This window comes from Hippopotamus amphibius, chromosome 5 (genome assembly GCF_030028045.1).
Source record: "Hippopotamus amphibius kiboko isolate mHipAmp2 chromosome 5, mHipAmp2.hap2, whole genome shotgun sequence".
NCBI lineage: Eukaryota > Metazoa > Chordata > Mammalia > Artiodactyla > Hippopotamidae > Hippopotamus > Hippopotamus amphibius.
The window spans coordinates 2,794,092-2,813,370 of NC_080190.1; the positions used below are offsets into that span (position 1 = coordinate 2,794,092).

The following is a 19,279-nucleotide window of genomic DNA, read 5'->3' on the forward strand; positions in this document are numbered from 1 at the left end:
CTGTTAAACAAAGTCAAGGACCGTTAGTTCCTCCTCAAGGGCTATAGATGATATTCTGAGCCAAGGTCCTTTGAGCTGTTTTGCAGAGACTGAAGCCCCACCAGGTGGAAGAAGTTAACTGTATGCTGCCAACAAGCACGCAGACCCCAGACCAGTCGGAACAAGAAGATTGGTGATGTTGACTCCCGATGACCTCACCACCCACCAATCAGAAGAATGTCCACGAGCTGACCACACACCCCACACCACCCTCCCTCACCCTGTCTTTAAAAACCTTTTCCTGAAAGCCTTCAGGGAGTTCAGGTCTTTTGAGCACTAGCTGCCGGGACTCCTTGCTTGGACCTGCAATAAACGCTGTACTTTCTTTCCTCACGATCTGGGGTCAGTATATTGGCTTTACTGCAGGAGGGCGAGAGGACCCAGGTTTGGTTTAGTAACAAGACCGCTGTGGGTCAGGACTTCCCTGGTGGTCCCGTGGTAAAGAATCCATCCTACAATGCAGGGGACACAGGTTTGATCCCTGGTAGGGGAACCAAGATCCCACATGCCGCAGGGCTACGAAGCCCGTGTGCCACAACTACAGAGCCCATGCATCCTGGAGTCCGTGCACCACAGCTAGAGAGGAGAAAACCTGCATGCCACAGCTGGAGAGGAGCCCACGCACCACAGCGAAGAGCCCAAGTGCCATGAAGACCCAATCCAGCCAAAAATAAAATAAAAATAAATAAATAAAATTAAGATAAGTATTTTTTTTTAAAAGACCCCTGTGGGTAAAATGCTAGAGCCTCTTCTCAGTGCTGACACTGAACATTCAGAATTGCTTATTGTAAGTAAGTGTTTCCACATCCACAGGACAGGAATATCATAGCCACCGAATTACAGACCAGCAAGCAAGTAAGATAACCCGAAATCACAAGATGTGCACAGAGCCTCTGGAATCTGGAACCTGCAAGGGGAGGAGGGAGGAGAGGCAGGGGTCACACGGCGTGTTGGCCCTGCCCCCTGCCATGCCTCCTGCCGGCCAGAGACCACCAGGCCAGCTCAACATCAGCAACAGTCCGGCAAGCACCTCCACCTGCAATCCTCTCTGTGAAACACACACGGTCTTCCACAATTCCACCGGTTTCAGGCTCTATTGCCTTTTCACGGCAACAAATTTCTGGGTTTTTTTTAACTGTGAATGACTTCAAACAACAGCCATGATGAAATATACATGAACATCATTGTGCACGGCTTTTTAGCTAGAAAAATCTCCTCGTCGTTAGAATAACTGCTTCAAAGTGTTGTATAGCTGGGAGCCATTTGATTAGGTTATAACACAAGAGAAACAACATTTGCAGGAAGCACAAATCTGATCACCACTTCTGGACCAGGAAAAGCATCATATTAATCAACAAAGAAATGACACACCTGGGTCCTAGACACCTACCTGCAGCCACGAAAGTGTCCACACAACGAAGAGGCAGCATCACTGCGCCAAAATGAGCCCCCAGCCTGGCTGAATACAGTTGCCCTGCCCAGGAGTACGGATGTCCCCTGCCTCCCTGGGGACGATTCTGAGAGCCATCGGAGCTCCAGACCTCCCTGTGGGCTTGTCTGTGGCCTCTGTTGTGGCTGCATCCGCGTCAAGCTCCTCCCTCTGCCCCATCTTCCCTCCTGCCCTTACAGGCATCGCTCTGAGCGCCTCCCCACCCCGAGGTAAACACCCTACACAGAAGTCCTCATCTCAAGGGCTTCCCTGGTGGCACAGTGGATTAGACTCCATGCTCCCAATGCAGGGGGCCTGGGTTTGATCCCTGGTCAGGGAATTAATCCCACATGCATGCTGTAACTCAGAGTCCTCATGCCAAAAGTAAGGAGCCTGCCTGCTGCAATTAAGCCCTGCTGCAACCAAATAAATAAATTTCTTTAAATAAATAAAAATGCTTTTTTAAAAAAAGTCTTCATCTCAAGAGTCTGCTTCCGGGGAACTGGACGGGACCTGGCTCAATACTCTCCTGTTCCCATTTCAAGGATCCTGTTCCCTCCCCAGTCTCCTTGAGAATTCTGAACCCTCCCACTTTAAAGTTGTTCTCAGACAGTTGTTATTTCTATTTCCCTCGGTATGCATTCTCCCATGTGTGTTATCTCCTGTTGTTTCTTGCGTTTCATCCTGTGATTTATAATTTTGTTTGCAACTTGTGCCATGGACATTTTCCCTCTTACCTGATTTGCAGCTACCTCAGCCTGGCCTGCAGGCTGTATGGTTAAAAGCAGATCTTTCAATAAGTATTTGGGGCTTGAAAAGCCTTGGTCCCACTGCTAAATCTGGCCCCCACCATCATTAAACCTGTGGTTCCAATCTCTGCTCACCCTGGGCCTTCTCTCCTCTCCCGGGCCCAGGCACTTTCTTCCTCCTTTTGAACATGGCTTCTTTTGTTTACTTTTTAATGATTTATCACACACTTGAGTCAGAAACAGAGAACAGAGGATTATGCCTGAATCCACCACCAGCCTCTGCCCCATCTTGGCTTGGAAGTCCAGTTCAGTTCCTGATTAGACAAATCTGCATGTTCAAAGGTCCTTCTGCATCTTGAGTCTAAATCAGCCTCCTCTAAGTCATATTCATTAATCTTACCTCCACCTGCTGAAGCTACACAGAAAAGGTTTCACTCCTCTTCTGTGTGATGTCCTTCCAAAAGGCGGTCCCTGGTGGTGGTCCTGATGATGGTCTCTGATGATGGTCCCTGACAGTGGTACCTGATGGGGGCCCCAGAAGGTGGTCCCTGATGTTTGTGTCAGATGGTCCCTGACGGTGGTCCCCATTGGTGGTGCCAGATGGTCCCTGATGGTGATCCCTGATGGTGGTCCCTGATGGTGGTGCTTGATGGAGGCCCCTGATGGTGGTCCCAGGTGGTGATTCCTGATGGTTGTGCCTGATGGTGGTCCCTGATGGTGGGTCTGATGGTGGTGCCTGATGGTGGTTCCATGCTTTTTCACGCTGAACATCCCTGCTGTCTAAAACACCGTTTTGAAATCTTCTGCCAGCCTGGAAGTCTTTCCCTGGATACACTCCCATTTGTCAATTAATGTTTAATTCTCTTAATATAGTGTTCTTAATTCTCACCGTTTTGTTTTGCCATTGACAAGTCTATTTAGACTCCTAATTTCACTGCCAAAATTCTTTCAAGAGCAAATAATTACGCACCCACAGCCCAGCAATCCCTCTAGCACGTCCCTAACAGATGGCCAGCCTGCCCCATTGCAACATCTCAGAGATGGCACACCGACTCGCCCGGGCAGACTCTCAGACCACTGGGCAGACACTGAACATGTTGTGCTTCTTTCATTGAATCCCAATCGTCCTCCAAACGAAAGATGAATGTATAGAGACATCTGATGCAACATTCTTCCTAATTGAAAAGTGGGGATGGGGAGGATGCAGGCCAGATACCTAAATGTCCATTAAGTAAGGGAGTGATTTAAAAACTGAGGTCACTTATGCCATGGGCAAGACAAAATTTGTAAATGTCAACGTTGTATGTTGAATGACACATGCATGGCCAGGATACGCTGCTATGTACGCAGTACGATGAGCACTGGGGGATTTCAATGATGGAAATGCAATGATGGACCCATATGTGTAAATGCCTAGGAAAAAGATCCAGGAAGCTACCTGCCAACAGCTGACCATGGTTTCTCCTGCAGAAGGTTCAGGCAAAGCATGAAGCAGGTTTGCCCTGTGCTTTATAATTAAACACTTATACATTGTTGGAACTTATAAGTATGTATTACTTTTGTAATTTATGAAGAAAAGGGAAACATATTCTCCAAAACCATGTGCAGAAGAATAAGGGTTCTAACAGCCCAAACTGACATCTGCTAAGAGGCCACGTGCCAGCACTTACTGAGCCTCAAAGCAGCCGCTGTCACCACCTCCTGCAACAGATGGGAAGGCAGAAGCACAGGGAGGTCAAGTAAGTTGTGCAGGGCACACAGCAAGAACAGTACTGGGCCAGAATGCCCACCCAGGTCCAACCCAGAGCTCACTCACCCAACGCCTGCCCCGCCCAGAGCTTCTGCAGCCTGAACTTGAGCTGACGACTTCTCGGTACAAGGAGCTGTCGAGTGTCCAGCGCAGCTGGCCCCAGCCCCCGGCACGGGCGTCCCCAGTGCCCCAGCTGGCACACGTCTACCCTCATCCTACAGGGGCCCGAGGGCCGGGAGGACCGGCCTCATTCACCTTTGCTCCTGAAGCCGCCACAGTGTCTGACAGTAGAAAACACTCAATAAACTCACATTCTAGAATGTTCTAAAATGCATTCCACGTATTCACTGATACACATTTTATGTTAAGCCCAGCATTCAGAATTTCTGTGGTTCCCGAATTTTCGGTTTATTATGTATGTGTCTTGGATCAAGATTCTAAATTCTTTAAGTGTCAGTTTTCTGATCTTTCCAACGAGAACAATACCTCACAGGCTTGTTCTGAGGATCAAATGAGAATTAAATGCAAGAGGAGTCTGTGGACGGTGCTGCCGCACAGAAGCATTTGAACATGCAGCCTAGGTGCTTATGTATTTAGTGCAGCTACACCTCTGTTGCCTGGATTGGGGTGTCAGGTGCCAGTACCCCTGGAAGAATCGCTGACATTTAGTGACAAACCAGGACCTGAAGCCCCCTCCCCCGAAGCCGCCCCGGACGCACGAGGGGAGGGCCGAGCACGGCCCCCATCCGTGCTGTTACACCAGAACTTCTTGGGCCCAGGGACGTTCCCCCTAGAAGCTTCCACGTGTTGGGAAACATCTGTCCTAACTGCTCTGCCCACCCTGACACAAGAGGAGGGCGTCCCTGCCTGGAAACCCCGGCTACGCCTGCCGGGCTCGGGACCCCGCCAGGCGAGGGCAGGCATGTGGGCCGCCACGACCTCCTCGCCACCAGAAAATTCCACACACCCCGCGCAGAGCAACGCGCCTTCTCAGGTGAGCGTGGCTCCCGCACAGGATATTCAGGACGCCTTTTATAAATGCCGCATCTGGTTGGCTGAGTTAATTAACAGAATGAAAATAATGGGAAAGACAAAATGCGCTAAGCCACTCACCATGGCAGCGGCAAGAGGAAAATAAAGCCCCTCAAAATTCTGCATCAGACTCGAGCAGGCCTGTTTATCAGCATCTGATTAAATACCCGGCTCCTCTGGAAAATAAATTCCCATCATTCTTTCCTCAACTAGACCAATAAACTGTTACTTAAGTGTTTTTCCTTTAAAATTCTCCTAATTCCTCACTCTCAGCTCTTGAAACCACATGTCTACCTTCAGCAGCTCGACTAGGCAGGCAGAGGCTTTAAAGGCCTTGTCCTCCCTTCCAGCTCCCTCTCCCCGGCCCCCCCCCACTCTGTCCATGGTGCTGGAGGGGACCTGCCGGAAGGAGGCCTGGTGCGCCGCCAAGGTCCTCCCCTGACCCGCTCGGGGACCAGAGGCAGCCGTGGACCCGTGAGCCCCCAACGGGGAAAGTAGGACAAACAAATGCTCAAACACCCCTGGCCTCCTGATTGTTCCTGGGGCCCACATGCCCCTCGGGCTCAGGGAGGCCTGTGATTGAAGGGACACAGGTGGGGTTTGGGCTCAGACCCCCGCCCTCTGCCTATGCCTCTCTTGCCTCTCTGAACCCGTTCCCCGTCTGCAGAACAGAGTCAGGGTCAGGACTCGGTTTTGCGGGAAGGGTGAGAGCATGTAAAGTGCCTGGCTCCAAGCCCCTACCAAGCCTATGCATCCCGAGAAGCGGACACATCTCAGCCGAGAGTGCGGAAGACGCCGTGTGCCGGGTGCAGACTCGAGCCGTGTCCTACCTACCCTTGGCTGTCGACACGGAAGATCGTGTGAACCCGTGTTGGATGAGGATGCTTCCTTAATTGCCAGCTTTGATGTATCTTTCCAATATGCTAAAGCCCCTAATGAAGACATGCACGAGATTAACACACGCAATTAGAAATAGAGTCTTTTTGTTTCTTTCAATACAGAATCAGCTTTTTATTGCACAATTTATAACACCTTCACATTTTCAAAGTCAAGGAACACAGAAAGGGGAACTCAGCATGCCAGAGTGTATCACACGTAATTATCTTTGCAGGAAAATGAGAACAAAAGTATGAGATAAATCTCATCACCTGTTGAATAGTGAAAACCCACAGGAAACAGAAAAATGTCCATAAGTTTGTGTTCATCACAAGAGCCTTTCCAAATTGGCTTCATAAAACTTTTGTGACCTTCAAGACTCTGGTTAAGTCTCCCAGCCAGCATTTTTGACATGAAATAACAGTATTCAAGGAATTTTTAATATAAGGGTTTTCGTAGTGTTGGCCACCAAGGTCAGAAAGACAAGAGCATCTTCATCCGACGGCGGGCTGGGACAGGACCCGTGCATGCCCAGTCAGGGGCCTGCAGGCACACGGAACGCGGCCAGGGGCCCAGACCTGTCAACAGGCTGCACCCATGACTGTGAGGACACCTCCTGCCCTGGCCATCACCCACTGTGGCCAGAGGCACGGAGGACCCTGCTTCCACGAATGAGGCAACGGTCCAGAAAACCACCTGCACCCCAGGCCGGACTAAGGATGCTGGGCTTCCGGCCCCTGAGGCTGGATAGACATCCTTTACCAGACGCCAACTCTGAGACCGCTGGGCAGGCCCAAGCCAGTCACGGCGGTGGAGAGCTGCTATGCAAGCACAGGTCTGCCCCTGGGCCTCATGGTGAGCACCCACCAACCAACGCCTGGACCACAGCGGGCACTGAATGACCTCTGCTGCTCAGAGCACCGGGCGTGAGACACAGGGCGGCACGTGGAGAGCTGTGTGCTAGCCTGACATCTGCAAGCCTCTGAGCCACCAGACAGGGAAGGGAGGAGAGAGGGAGCAGAAGGAGGGGAAGAGGAGAGGAAGTGGGGGGAGGGCAGGGGGAGGGGGGGGCGGCGGGCGGGCAGGGCTCTCCAGGGCTGGCACAACCTCGGAGCTTAAAGGAGAAAAACTGCATCCAATGCTGACTATTCCTTGTGCGATTCCTATAACAAGAGCATTAAAAACAAGCAGTGGGAATTATGTTGACTTTCAGGAAGCCCTCGAAAACGCTGAGCGCTTCCTCAGGGGAGGGTCACAGTAAGATTCCTTCATGTATTAAAAACCGATTAAGACCTCGGAACAAATCACCATGCTCAGTCTCGACTGCCAAGAGGTTAATCGTGGAGACTTGGAGAAGCTGGGAGGAGGCCAGGTGCTTTCTCTGCAACCATCGGGGCTGGGCCAAAGCCGCCAGCAAAGGGGGACAGTTAATCTCTAACAGCGAGGCTGGGGGCTCTTGAAGGACCTTGGGACCTTGAAGATCTGGGGGCAAAGGGTGCCCAGTGTAAGCACACTGACCACCACGGAACGGTCAAGAAGGTAGAATTTATGTTGTGTGCCTGTTACATGACTTAAGTATTTCAATTTTTTTGAAAGATTTGAGAGCAGGCAGAGGTCAAGCTAAACCTTGTCATTTCCTCAATGTGGCCCCCGCCTCCTCAGCCCCCGCCTCACCTCCTCAGATCCCCCCCACCTCCTCAGGGCCCCCCCACCTCCTCAGGGCACCCCCACCTCCTCAGTTCTCCCACCTCCTCAGGGCCCCCGCGCCTCCTCAGGGCCACCATCTCCCTCCCTCACTGGCAGGTGGTCATTCATCCTGGCTGACCCAGTACGTTCCTGGGCCACTGCCTGTGGGCTCATGTCCAAGCCCCCCAAGGTGGACCCTGGTGCCTCTACCATCTTCTGCCCCCACCCTGGAAAGGGTGTCCCCAGCTATGAAGGGACAAGCTTGGTCCCCCAGCCATGGGCCTCCCCGGGACTCCAACTGCCCTTCAGGCGGACAGAGCCAGCTCACGTAAGGGCATCAGGTCTCCGCTGACACCCGGGAGATGGCTCTGTAAACTCTCCAGCCCAGCTAGGAGGGTCCCGAGGTCACCCTGGGCCAGCAGCCCCTTGTCAGGGAGACCTGAGTCCCTCTTGCCATGACCTCAGGCTGGCAGAGGGCGATTCCCAGAGAGGGCTGACCTGACTGCAGCAGCTGGGGGCATAAATCTTCGCACCCCAAGAGGAGCTGGGGCACATCCTGGCGTCGTCTATTAGGACGGCCTGCTAACGTCACCTGCACGAGGAGGCGCTTTGGAGGACGGCCAGAGCGCCCCACCAATCATTCTGCAGGCGTGAAGAGGGACGGGCAGCCCCGCTGGGACGGGCGTCACCCTAGTGACCATGGCCTCACCCTGGTATTTAGGGACCGAGAACAAACGCTCACCTGATGCAAGCACACTCACCGCTCAGGCCGTTCCCGCGTGCCCGTCCTCCCCCTGGACTTCTCCCCATCACAGAGGGAGGCCAGAGGCTACGGTCGAGGGATGTCAGCCCACCCAGACGTTGGCAGTAGCAGCTCTTCACGCCCGCACACTGCGGCTTGACCTGGGGTCCAGTGCTGGCTTATCACACATGCTGATGCATTTCCAGGTTAACTGGGGGCTCAAGGGTCAATGCCAAAGAGGATTCATTATTTCCCTTTTTTGTTTTTTCTTTTTTTTTTTTGGCTGTGCCTTGCAACATGTGGGTTCTTAGTTCCCTGACCAGGGACGGAAACCAGGCCTTGGCAGTGAAAGTGCTGAGTCCTAACCACGGCACCAACAGAGAATTCCCCCCTTATTTTTTAATTGTGGTAAAATACACAGACCATAAAACTTACCATTTCTGAATGCACACCGTATAAAGTACGCTCACAGGGCTGTATCACCATCACTGTAATAGGCGGGGAGCTTTGGATCCTATTACAAGTTCATCATTAAAGGGGTGCTGCCGATAGGCTTACGTTGTACATCATGGGCCACCTCTGGGAAGGAACCCTGCCTCCCAGGTCATGAGCACGGAGCTGAAATACCCTTAACTCACAGGAAACATCCTGACCAGGCCCACCTGTGAGGGCTGCTGGACGGAAGAGATTAACCCACCCCCTCCAGAGTCTGACCAGAACCAGGCTTTCCGCTCACCCCCTTGAGTCCCGAAGAAGCCTGCATCCTAACTCAGGGAAGACGGTTCTCGGGGACACAAGTCCACCATCTTCTCGGTCTGCTGGCTTCTGAGCACAGTCCCTGTTCCCACCCGGACAGCCGGTCTCTTGATTGACTGGCCTGTCGTGCGGCCAGCCGTACATGCCTGGACTTGGTAACAAAACCACTATCCATCTCGATAGCGTTCCCATCCTGCGAGCCTGACTCTCTGCCCCGTTAAACACAAACTCCCCACTCCCCTCCCCCAGGCCCCAGCACCAACCATCTACGTCCCGTCTCCATGAATGTGACCATGCTAGGTACTTCGCAGAAACGGACTCGTCTGGTTCTCGTCCTTCCGTGTCTGGCTCAGCTCCCTCAGCATCATGTCCTCCAGGTTCAGCCACGTGGTAGCCGGGTCACAACTTCCTTCCTTTTAACACTAGATAATATTCCACTGCGTGGAGACACATGGGTTTTTAAAACCAGAAAGCAGTCCTCAGCCTCCGAGCCTGCCTCAAGGCCAGGAGGGTCCGATGGGACAGGCCGGTATGCGGGCGGGGCCACAGGCCAGGGCGGCCGTGACCTTCGGCTGGATTTCCTCCTGCTGCGTGGCGAGCTGCCCTGTCCCCTGGGGCTGCGCCACACGGGGCCCTGAGAGCAGCTTTCACACTAATAAAAGCAAATGGAGCTTTCGACGGCTCCTGATGGAGTCAGGGAGCCTGGAGGGAGACGTTAACTCTGAAAGATGGTGCTCATCTCCCGTTATCCTCTCAAGGGGGGCCGCGTGGCTCTGGGCCCCGGCTGGCTCTGCTGATGGGCGCGGGGGTGCTGGCGCTGGCTCTCACCGGCTGGCCCCCCGCCCGTCGCCAAGGCCCGGCACCTCCTCTGGGGATGAGCTGCCCGGCTGCGGGAGGCTGCAGGACACCCACCCAGACAGAAGGGCACTGCGCCCATCACAGGCAGGCACGCCACGGGCTATGAGGGGAGCAGCCGGAGGCGGGACGCGGGGAGGACGGTTTACTCCTGGGGCCTCCACATTTTAAAAGCCCCACAAACCAGAGCCCCAAGTCCCCTGTGGTGCACTGAGTGTGAAACCCTTGAGTAAGACTATCTGCACACAAAAACTGAGCCTGAACGGCACGGGTCACTCAGACCCCGGCCCCACACAGATGCCACCCCGATCCTCCGCACACCGTTCGTGAGCACGGCTGAGGGTTCGGGGTGGGCGGGGACGACTCCCCTGCACCAGCCCGGGAGCCAGGCTGCCTTTCCCGCTCATGGCATGTGCAGACAAAGCTCTCGGCCTCAAGGAGACCGCAGTGTCATAAGAAGAGCCTCGCTGCTCCCTGTGCTCACTCCATCCATCCACGTGGACACGCTGGAGTCCACAATCCCCGTCCCCCAACCCCCACGCCATCCTGCCGCACAGGGCAGGGTGTCCGGTCCTGCCCAGCTCCCCGGACAGCCCTGGACAGGCCGCTCTCCTCCCTGGCATCAGTTTCCCCTACACACCCTGTCAAATCCAAGACCCTGTCCTCTGTGGCCCCACGCACAGACGCTCCCCTTCCCTCAGGCCAGCTCAGGCCACTGGGTGGTGAGTCTGACCTGGAAGGCGGGCCCCCCTCCCAGGGCTGAGTCCGGAAGGGCCACCGCCTTCGCGGGATGCTGCAAGCACCTCAGAGGGGGGAGTGCGGCTGCCCTCACGTTCCAGGCGAAGAATCACCACCCCCTCGGGGACATGGCCCTCTGCGGCCGAGAGCATCCCACCCAGCAGGCCACCTGCTCAGACTCCCTGCACTCTCAGCTCAACCCCCAAACAATCTGGAGGGGCCCCTCCGCGTGGGCTGCCCAGGTCTCCCTGCATGCAGAGCCGGACCCCCAAGTCTCCGCACACGCGGCAGCCACCAGGGAGCGAGTGACCTGTGCTCTGCCCGGCCAGCACCTGCCCGCCCAGGGACCCTCAGCCACCTCACCTGCAGGCTGGCACCTGCTCCTCCAGGTGGGACCCCTGCAGGCTGCTCTCTCTCGGTGAACAGCAGCTCTTACCCCAACCGACAAAACCCTTGGGCAGCTGCTCTCAGGGCCCTGGGTCCCGTCCCCCGGCCCCTCCACCCTGGACCCCAGAGCCCCCGTCATGGCTTTGATAGTATTTGCTCTGCCTAGGAGGCCCTGCCCGCCCCCCGTACTCCTCCCTGCGCCAGCCTACACCTCTCTGCCCACATCCCCGGCTCGGTGCCGGGCACGCTGCCACCCTGCCCCGTCTCAGCACCCCCCGCCCTCGCATGGGGGCCTCCACCGCACCCCTTCCTGCCAGCCCCATTTACAGCTGAGCAAACCGAGGAGGCAGGAGGCCGGCAGTGATGACCAGAGCGGCACAGGTAAGGACTCAGCTGTGCAGAGCACAGCTGGAGATGGGGGTTCAGGGTCGAAGCCCAGCTAATGCTAAACTCAGCCTCTCTCATCTTCATCCTGTATGTGGTCTCCCTTGGGGATGCACGTGGAGAGTAGCACGTCACGGGTAAGCAGGTTAATTCTCCCCACTTCACAATTTCCTGCAAATGGAGTTATACAGCGTGTACTCCCTCATATGAAGCATCTTTCACTCTGCATGTTTTTGATCCATATTGTCATGTCTATCAGAAGTTTGTTCCTTTTGTTCTGCCGTAGCTGGAGGGAATGGGGGGGGAGTCTCCCACATTCTAGAAACAGCACTGCTTGTCATTGCTTTGAATCATGGGAACGTTGGTGCAGAGGCAGGACGGCTCCTCCGTCCCTGGGGCCTCCCTGTGGCATGACGCCCAGACGTCGGGGGAGGGAGCCCCAGGGTCAGAGCCCCGCTAGGGGCTGCCCGCCCTGCACCAGGAGAGCCTCACATCCGGGGTCCAGCTGCCCCCACCTCCCCCCATCCCCGCTCCTTGGGGTCCTACTACCATCCCAGGAGGCCCTGGGTTCTCTCAGCTCCCCAAGCAGCGGAGGATCCCGTTTAGGAGACAGTTTCCTCCTCTCCCCTTCCCTGTCCCCTTTGTCATCCACCCCCCTCCAGAGCCCCCAACATGCCCCTTCCTCCCCCACCCCCAGCCTTAAAGGAGGGCGAGAGCCCAGGAAGCACAGACATTCCTGGAGGCCACTAGAGACAGACGCCTGCTGGACAGGGCCGGGAGCCACAGGGAGAGCGTCCACACGGCAATCGGCTGCTCAGAACGGCCAGCCACCCCGACACGCAAACACCTTGAAACCTGACATCCCTCTGGGCACAGCGCAACTAAGACGCGATTAGAGCAAAGTGTCACGGATCTCTACCTTCCAGGGACTGCTAAACCCTTCTGAGGCTGCGTGTGACTGTTAGAAAGCTCTGAAGTCTCACTTCTAAGTGACATCCAAACTGCAGAGCGGTGCACTTCACAGAGCAAGCGGCAAGGACGAAGCCTCCAGAGCTCTGCAAGCAGCCGTCAGGAGGAGGGCGGGCCTGCGGGACCACCTGGGCCACAGTCCAGGGTCACCCAGACCACAGGAGCCAGGGCCCCACCGGCAACCCAGTCCTGGGGCAGTGCTGCCTCACAGAAAATAGCAAGTACAAGTTAAAGGGTGTTTTAGGACAGGTTAGCCTTCTATTTTTATTTTTCTTTCTTTTAACTGGCTTCCTTCACTTTATTTTTCTCATATAAAACCATGTGGTGGCTACAGCTGAAGCCTGGGTTCTCTGCACGGAACCTCTGGTGTGGGCTTTTACAAGATGATCAGTGAATTCCCGATACAGAGACTTGGTGAGCACCCTCTCTTCCCAGAGGTCAGGAGTAAGACACCTGCGGGTCTTGGAAATGGCATCAAGGGTGGTCTTGGCGAAGCTGCCCAGGGTGGTGGTGCAGCCCTGGCAGGGACGTAGCAGCCCTCAGTTCTGGCCTTCATCAGTAGCTTCCTGGGCACAAGGGCTGCGACAAGGCCAGGGTCCCTAGGGCAGGGACGAGGCACACCAGCCCAGAGCCACCAGGGCCGGTCACCTGGGAGGGGACACTATGGGGCTTGCCGAGCTCGTTCCCCCAAGAGCCTTGCCGCACGGGCACGAGGGGGAGCTTGGCCAGAACGATGGCCCCACAGAGGGCAGTGGCTATCTGCTTAGAGCACTTGACACCCAAACCGACATGTCCCTTGTAATGCCCAATGGCAACGAGCGCCTTGAGCCTGGTCTGCTGGCCAGTGCAGGTCTGCCTTTGCACAGACAGGCATCATCTTCAAAACCTCGTCCTTGAGGGGTGCCCCCAGGAAAAAGTCAATGATCTCAGATTCCCTGAAGGGCAGAGAGAAGAAACAGATCTCCTCCAGGGACTTGATCTTCTTGTCTTTGACCAGGCGGCCCCGCTCAGTGGTGGGGAGCCACTCCTGTCCTCAGCCTTGCCTCCGCGAGCTCTCAGCCAGGCCCCAGCTCTGGCCCCGGATGCCGCTGCTGAAGCCTCCGAGGCAGCCGCCGCAGCCTCCCATTCCAGGGCCCCCCGGGGCCTCCGGGCCCTCCCACAGCACTGGTGTCATCCACCGTTTGGTGTTTTTACGAAGAAGCAAAATTAGGCTTTCATGTTGATGTTTATGAGAAGCGCGTGTGGGCCGTGTCCCTGACTGGGAAAGGGCACCCAGTGTGTCTTGTTTCTACGTAAACTGGTGATGCACCATCTACTGCAACGTGATGACACTGAAATACGTTCTCAGAGTCCTGCAACTCGGACCTCTGAGCGCCATGAGGCTTTTATGGAAACTTGACCGTGGCAAGCACCTCTGTGGGAGAGATGCTGTCATAGTGCACCCAGGTGTGCCCTGCAACCCCAGGTGGAATTTCCATCCCCACAGTTCTCGGAGAGATCCAAGGGCTGTTTCTAGCAAGAAAAGAACAAACTTCTACTGGCCAAAAATGTGGTTCTCTTTACATTTTCTATTTTGAGCTATATTTGAAATCAATCATCCACATTCCTGCACGGGCAGCGAAACACGTCCCCAGCAGCTTGTCCACCAGCAGCTTGCCGTGGTCACCGTGTTGACTTTGGTGCCGAGGGAGAAGGACGCCCCCGGCACAGGGCTACAAGGATGGAGCGCGCACCTGGTACCTGCACAGGTGATGCCTCTCCCGCGTCCGCTCCGCTGGGTAACACAACACTGAGAGGTAGCTCCCCGTCGTCAGGGTTTGTGGGGGAGCCGGGCGCACTGTTATCCCTTTCCCTGCTTTATATCAAGGGCCTCAGCCTAAACACTAAAAGCAATCCGCTCCCAGTTTTTATTTCCTAATAAAAGATTCTCTCTGCTCACCCTCCTTCTCTGTGCCCGGAGGAGAAAGCGTCATCACCCCCAGATGCCCCGTAGGCCTCCCTCAGCCTCCAGTGGGGTGGACGGGCCGGCTGGGTGATGACCTGGCCCAGGTCAGACAGCTCAGGGCTTGGTCTCCACCGCGGCCTGCAGCGTCCACGGGTCCTGGCATGGAGAAGGTCCCTCCGGAGCAGGCGCTGCACTAACATGTGCTCCAGCAACACTCTGCAGCTAAGAGTCGTGTGCGAGCATCCTCGGGGCTCCCCAAGGCAGCGGAGCTGGACCACGCTCCGTGCAGGGCTGCAGACCCCAGGCTGGAGCCCCCGCCCTGGCCACATCCGGACTCGCATGCTGGCTCCACGAGACGCCCCAGGCTGCGGCAGGAGCACTGACGAGGTGTGCAAGCGGGATGCGTCGTCCCACACAGGTGCCCGCGTACACGCATGGGCACGTGGACATGCACGTGGGCACCATGTACACCCACACACGCACCTGCCTGCACACCTGCACACACGCACGCCTTCTCTCCTCAGACTCTGCCTGGGACACCAGGCCTGTGGTCCGTCACCCCTGCAAGCTTAGCTGCCCCGGGTGAGGAGAGTGGACCCCGGCTCTGCTCCATCCCTGCAGCCGGGCCCCTCTCAGTGCACCTCTGCAGCCCCCACGAAGGGGCAGAGTCTCCCGCTGCCCCTGGAACCCGGGCTGGCTTTGCAGCTGCAGAGGAAAGGACGGGGTATCAGGACCAGCCCGGGCTACGGAGGCGCTGCACACGTCCGCCTGCTGTCTTGGACCCTGTGACCACCATGAGGACAAGCCCAGGTCAGTCGGGGGGAAGATGAGGGGCCCCACGGGGCCAGCCAGCCCCCAGCCGACCCCACACATCCCACGTCTGTGAGGCCCTTGACCCCCAGCCGGGAGGCAGGACCAGAGGCACTGAGCGCGGGTCGGGGAGTGGCGGGTTGCTCTTATGGTGGCAACAGTGCTGGCACAGGAGGTGACAGCAGCAACTGTCCTATTTATGTGAAAGCATAATTAACACCAAGCGCTCCCAGGAAGAAGGAGCCGTTATCAGATGGCCAGGCTGCACAGGGTGGTGTCACCCGGCTCCCCCGCTCTGGAAACCAGCGTCCTGCTGTGATCACCAGGTAAAGGCCGCCCGTCCAGGTGTCGAGGAGAGAATCACAAGGGAAACAGGACCCTGCTCTCCTCCTCTGAGCTGCACGGAGGCGCTCGCAGGGGTCCCGACCTGAGGCACGACACGCCCTTGGCCCGGAGTGGCTGTGAGGACTGCCCCCTGGGGTCTCCCCTGTGACCTGGGCTCACACGAAGCCTGGCCTTTACTCTTCCGTCGCCCCGTCCACAGCCGCGTCCAGCCCGCCTGCACCTGGACGCCTGCCGCAGCCTCCCAGAGGGCAGCCTCCCCGGCACAGTCCCCTGCCCCCCCTCCCAGGCCAGTCATCACGGAGCGGAGTGTTCGGTCCCATCGCTGCCGCTCAGGGGCCTGCTGGGGCTACCTGTGCCTCTGCGGGTCCCAGTCCAGCCCCACACGGGTGACGGGTGGGCCTTCAGCCGCTGCGCTGATGCCCCGAGGGGCCTGCAGGACGAGGGGCCTGCGTGGACGCCAGCCGTAGACCAGCCGGACACGCTCGTGCCTCCGTGGAGCCTGCGCGCGGGAGGAGGGGAGGCTGCAGGAGAGAAAAAGGGGGGACCCTGGAGGTGGGGGGAGAGCGGGCACCGCTGGAGCAAAGGCCCAGGGGTGGGGGCTGACTCGGGGACGCCCGTCTCATTCCTGTCCCGTCCTGCAGGCGGGGGGGGGGGGGGGGGGGGGGGGAGGGGGAGAGAGAGCCCCAGCCCGCCGGGCAGCTTGGACTCAGCAGCTGCACAGGGCATCACGACCCAGAGCCTGGAGGCTGAGCCGCGGAGGGTCCGGGGATGAGGGAGAGCGGGGAGCGCGAGGGATCTGGCTAGGAAAGCTGCCACTGGCCGGGTGCGGGGAGGGAGGCGGCCGCGGCCACAAAAGGGCAGCAGGGGGAGGCCTTGTGGTGACCAGGCTGCTCTGTGTCCCGACAGTGGAGGCGGGCACATGAGCTCACACACGTGGTCAAGCTGCAGAGAACTAGAGACACGCACGTGCCCGCACGCACACCCGGGGCACACACGAGGGCACACAGACTGGTAGGACTTGATGGAGGCTCGTGGACGGTGTGGCCGTCACTATGCCGGCTGTGACCCCACACGATGCTCCTGGGGGACCCGGCTGAGGGTGGCCAGGCCTCCTCTGCTATTTCTCACAACCGCATGTGAGCCTACAATTACCTCACGTTTTGTCACAGTCCCGCCGGCCGGCACAGGGACGAGAGGCTAGGAGGAGTCCCGACCCCATGAGGACGAGCCGATGGGGGCACATCAGGACCTGCGGGGGCTCAGGGCCGCAGGAGGGCGCGACCTGGGGAAGCGAGGACGGCACGGCTGCCGGGGCTCCGAAGGGAAGAGAGGGACCAGCTCCCCCAGGTGCCCCGCATCACCCCCAGGCTCTGGGCGGAACTCCCCCCAAACAGCAGAGGCTCAGATGGAAGTGAACCAAACTTATAACTTCGACAGGTCACCTGAGTTTGCAAACGAGGCTAGTTTGCCCAAACGATTCTTCCCTCTTTAATTAAAACCCTCTATTAACTGCCAAGCTAATACCTTCCCCCAAGACAGACAAGATAATGAGCTCACATCCTTCCGCCCAGGCGGGCAGCCCTCCAAGCAGGCGGGGCGGGCTCGGGACAGGGGCCAGGCCTCCACAGACATGCCCCCCGGGCTGAGGGTGTGGCCCAGACCGGGGTACGTTTCCCACCTGGAGCGTAAATCACACCTGACCGAAGACCCCTGCAGGGAACTGGGTCCAGCCCAGGGCTCTGCTAGGCCGCACTGTCCCCCAAGAGTTGCTCTGCAGGCCAGGGCGGGGCAGGGCCTGCGCCCAGTGGGGGCATCTGGAAGGGCAGGGCCCTGGTCCAGAAGGTCCCAGACGTGCTCTCCGTCGGTGCCGGCTGAGCACGGACCCTGAGTACCGCAGGTTCTGGATGCCACGGGATGTCCCGTCTGCACCCCAGGAGCCCTGGCTGTGACCACATACAGTGAGAAGGGGCGGGGACGGCCATCCTTGCCACGGGGGCACCACGGGGACAGTGACTGTCCAGCAGCCTGGCTCGGGCCCTGGATATAGGCCCTAAACTCACCTGCTATTCACTGCATTTGAAACGTTCCAAACAGACAAGGATAGGGTCCCACATTACAAAAGCCATGCACAGACCACAGCCTTACCCAATCTTAAACCACGCTCCCTCCTGCCCTTCACGTGTAAAATAAATACCCATGACTGCACACTGATATAAATATGTTATTGGAAAAATAAATAATAGGGAAAAGCGATAAATCCCCCCAAACCTCTACGTGTTGATAGAAGAACTCCAAGTAGTTTGTTCGATACTCTCCCTAAAGTTGCTCCTTTCGCATGGGCGGTGCAGTGACTTCCTCCCAAAGAGGACGCTATGAACGGGGGAGACGGGGACTGACAGTGGCCTGACAGGGGAGGCACCTGACAGACAGACCCCAGCAGGTGCCCACGGTCACCATCGGCAGGTGAGTCACGTGGCAAGTATGGCCCACCCCCCTGGGCAGGACGAGAGGAGAAGAGCCCTTTCCTCTGGTTAGCTTCCCCCAAAACCACTGCTCCCGTCTGGTCACAACAAAAAACACATCTTACAGAACACCTGGCCAGCACTCAAACTGCCGAGTTTATCACACACAAGCAGCGTCTGGGAAACGCCCCAGCCGGGAGGAGCCTCAGGAGACAGGGCCCCTAAGGGTCACGCACGGTCCGGGATGGGATCCCTGGGACAGAAGAAAAGACCTTAGGCAGACACTGAGCAAATACAGAGTGTGGACGTCAGCTGATGATAACGGATCAATATTGGTTCATTAATTACGATAAAAACCAGCCACCCTGGCGTGAGACGTTCAGGATATGGGAACCGGTGTTGTGGGGACATGGAGCTCTCCGGACTTTGTGCCCCACTTTCCTATAAATCTAACACTAGTCTGCAAAATCAAGTCTATTAATTTTTTTTAAAAAACTAACCCCTGATTTTCCCACTGTCCCCCAAGGTCCCTCAGCTCCCCGTTTTGGGGACACTGAAGGTTTACGGGGGTTAAAACGCAAAAGACGCGGGCGGGGAGAGGCCTGCGTGCGCCGGGGCGCGGGGGCACGGGCCGGGCGCTCGGGACCAGCAGGGCCAGACCGCCGCCCCGAGAGGCCGCAGGACCCACCGCGTGGGCCGCGCGCTGCACGCGGGCGCGGCCAGGGCGCCGGCTGGGCTCCCGGCCGCAGGTGTCCCCCCCGCAGAACCGCAGAGCCGGGCCGCGGGCTGCGCCCAAGCACGCAGCGGGGCACAGGTCTCGAGGCGCCCGCGCTGCGGGGGCCCCCTGCTCCGCAGACACGGCCGCCCGCGCCGGAGCGGCCTCCGAGGGCGCAGACGCCGGGAGGGAGCCCCCCCGGGCCGGCCTGCCGGGGCGCAGCGGGGCTGGGGGGTCCCGGGCTGCGAGTCCCAATCCCGGCGCCCTGGGCACCGCGGCCTCTGCGCCCTGCGCGGGAAAGGGAGGCCCAAGGTCGGGCCCAGGGCGGAACCGGGACTCGGGCCACGCCGTCCCCTGGCACCTGCCCAGGCGCGCCCGGCGCCCTCGGGAAGGCTCGGGCTCCCGGTCCTCCCCGCGCGCACGCGGCACGGCGCGCGCTCCCGCACCGCGGGCCGCCTGCCCGGCGCGCCCCGGTCTCGCGCGCCCCCTGGCGCCCGGCAGCCGGCCCTGCAGGCGGCGCGGGCCCGCCCGAGAGCGGCGAGCAGCGCCCCCGCGTGGACGCGCGCCGTGCCCGCCCGCCCCGAGGTCCGCGGCCTCCACGGCGCCGCAA

The 19,279-nt window shown here is 58.0% G+C and overlaps 1 pseudogene; it reads right to left on the minus strand.

Annotated features, from left to right (window-relative positions):
- Positions 1–12,685: 12,685 nt before the first annotated feature.
- On the minus strand, positions 12,686–14,537 carry LOC130853393 (40S ribosomal protein S2-like; annotated as a pseudogene).
- Positions 14,538–19,279: the final 4,742 nt, after the last annotated feature.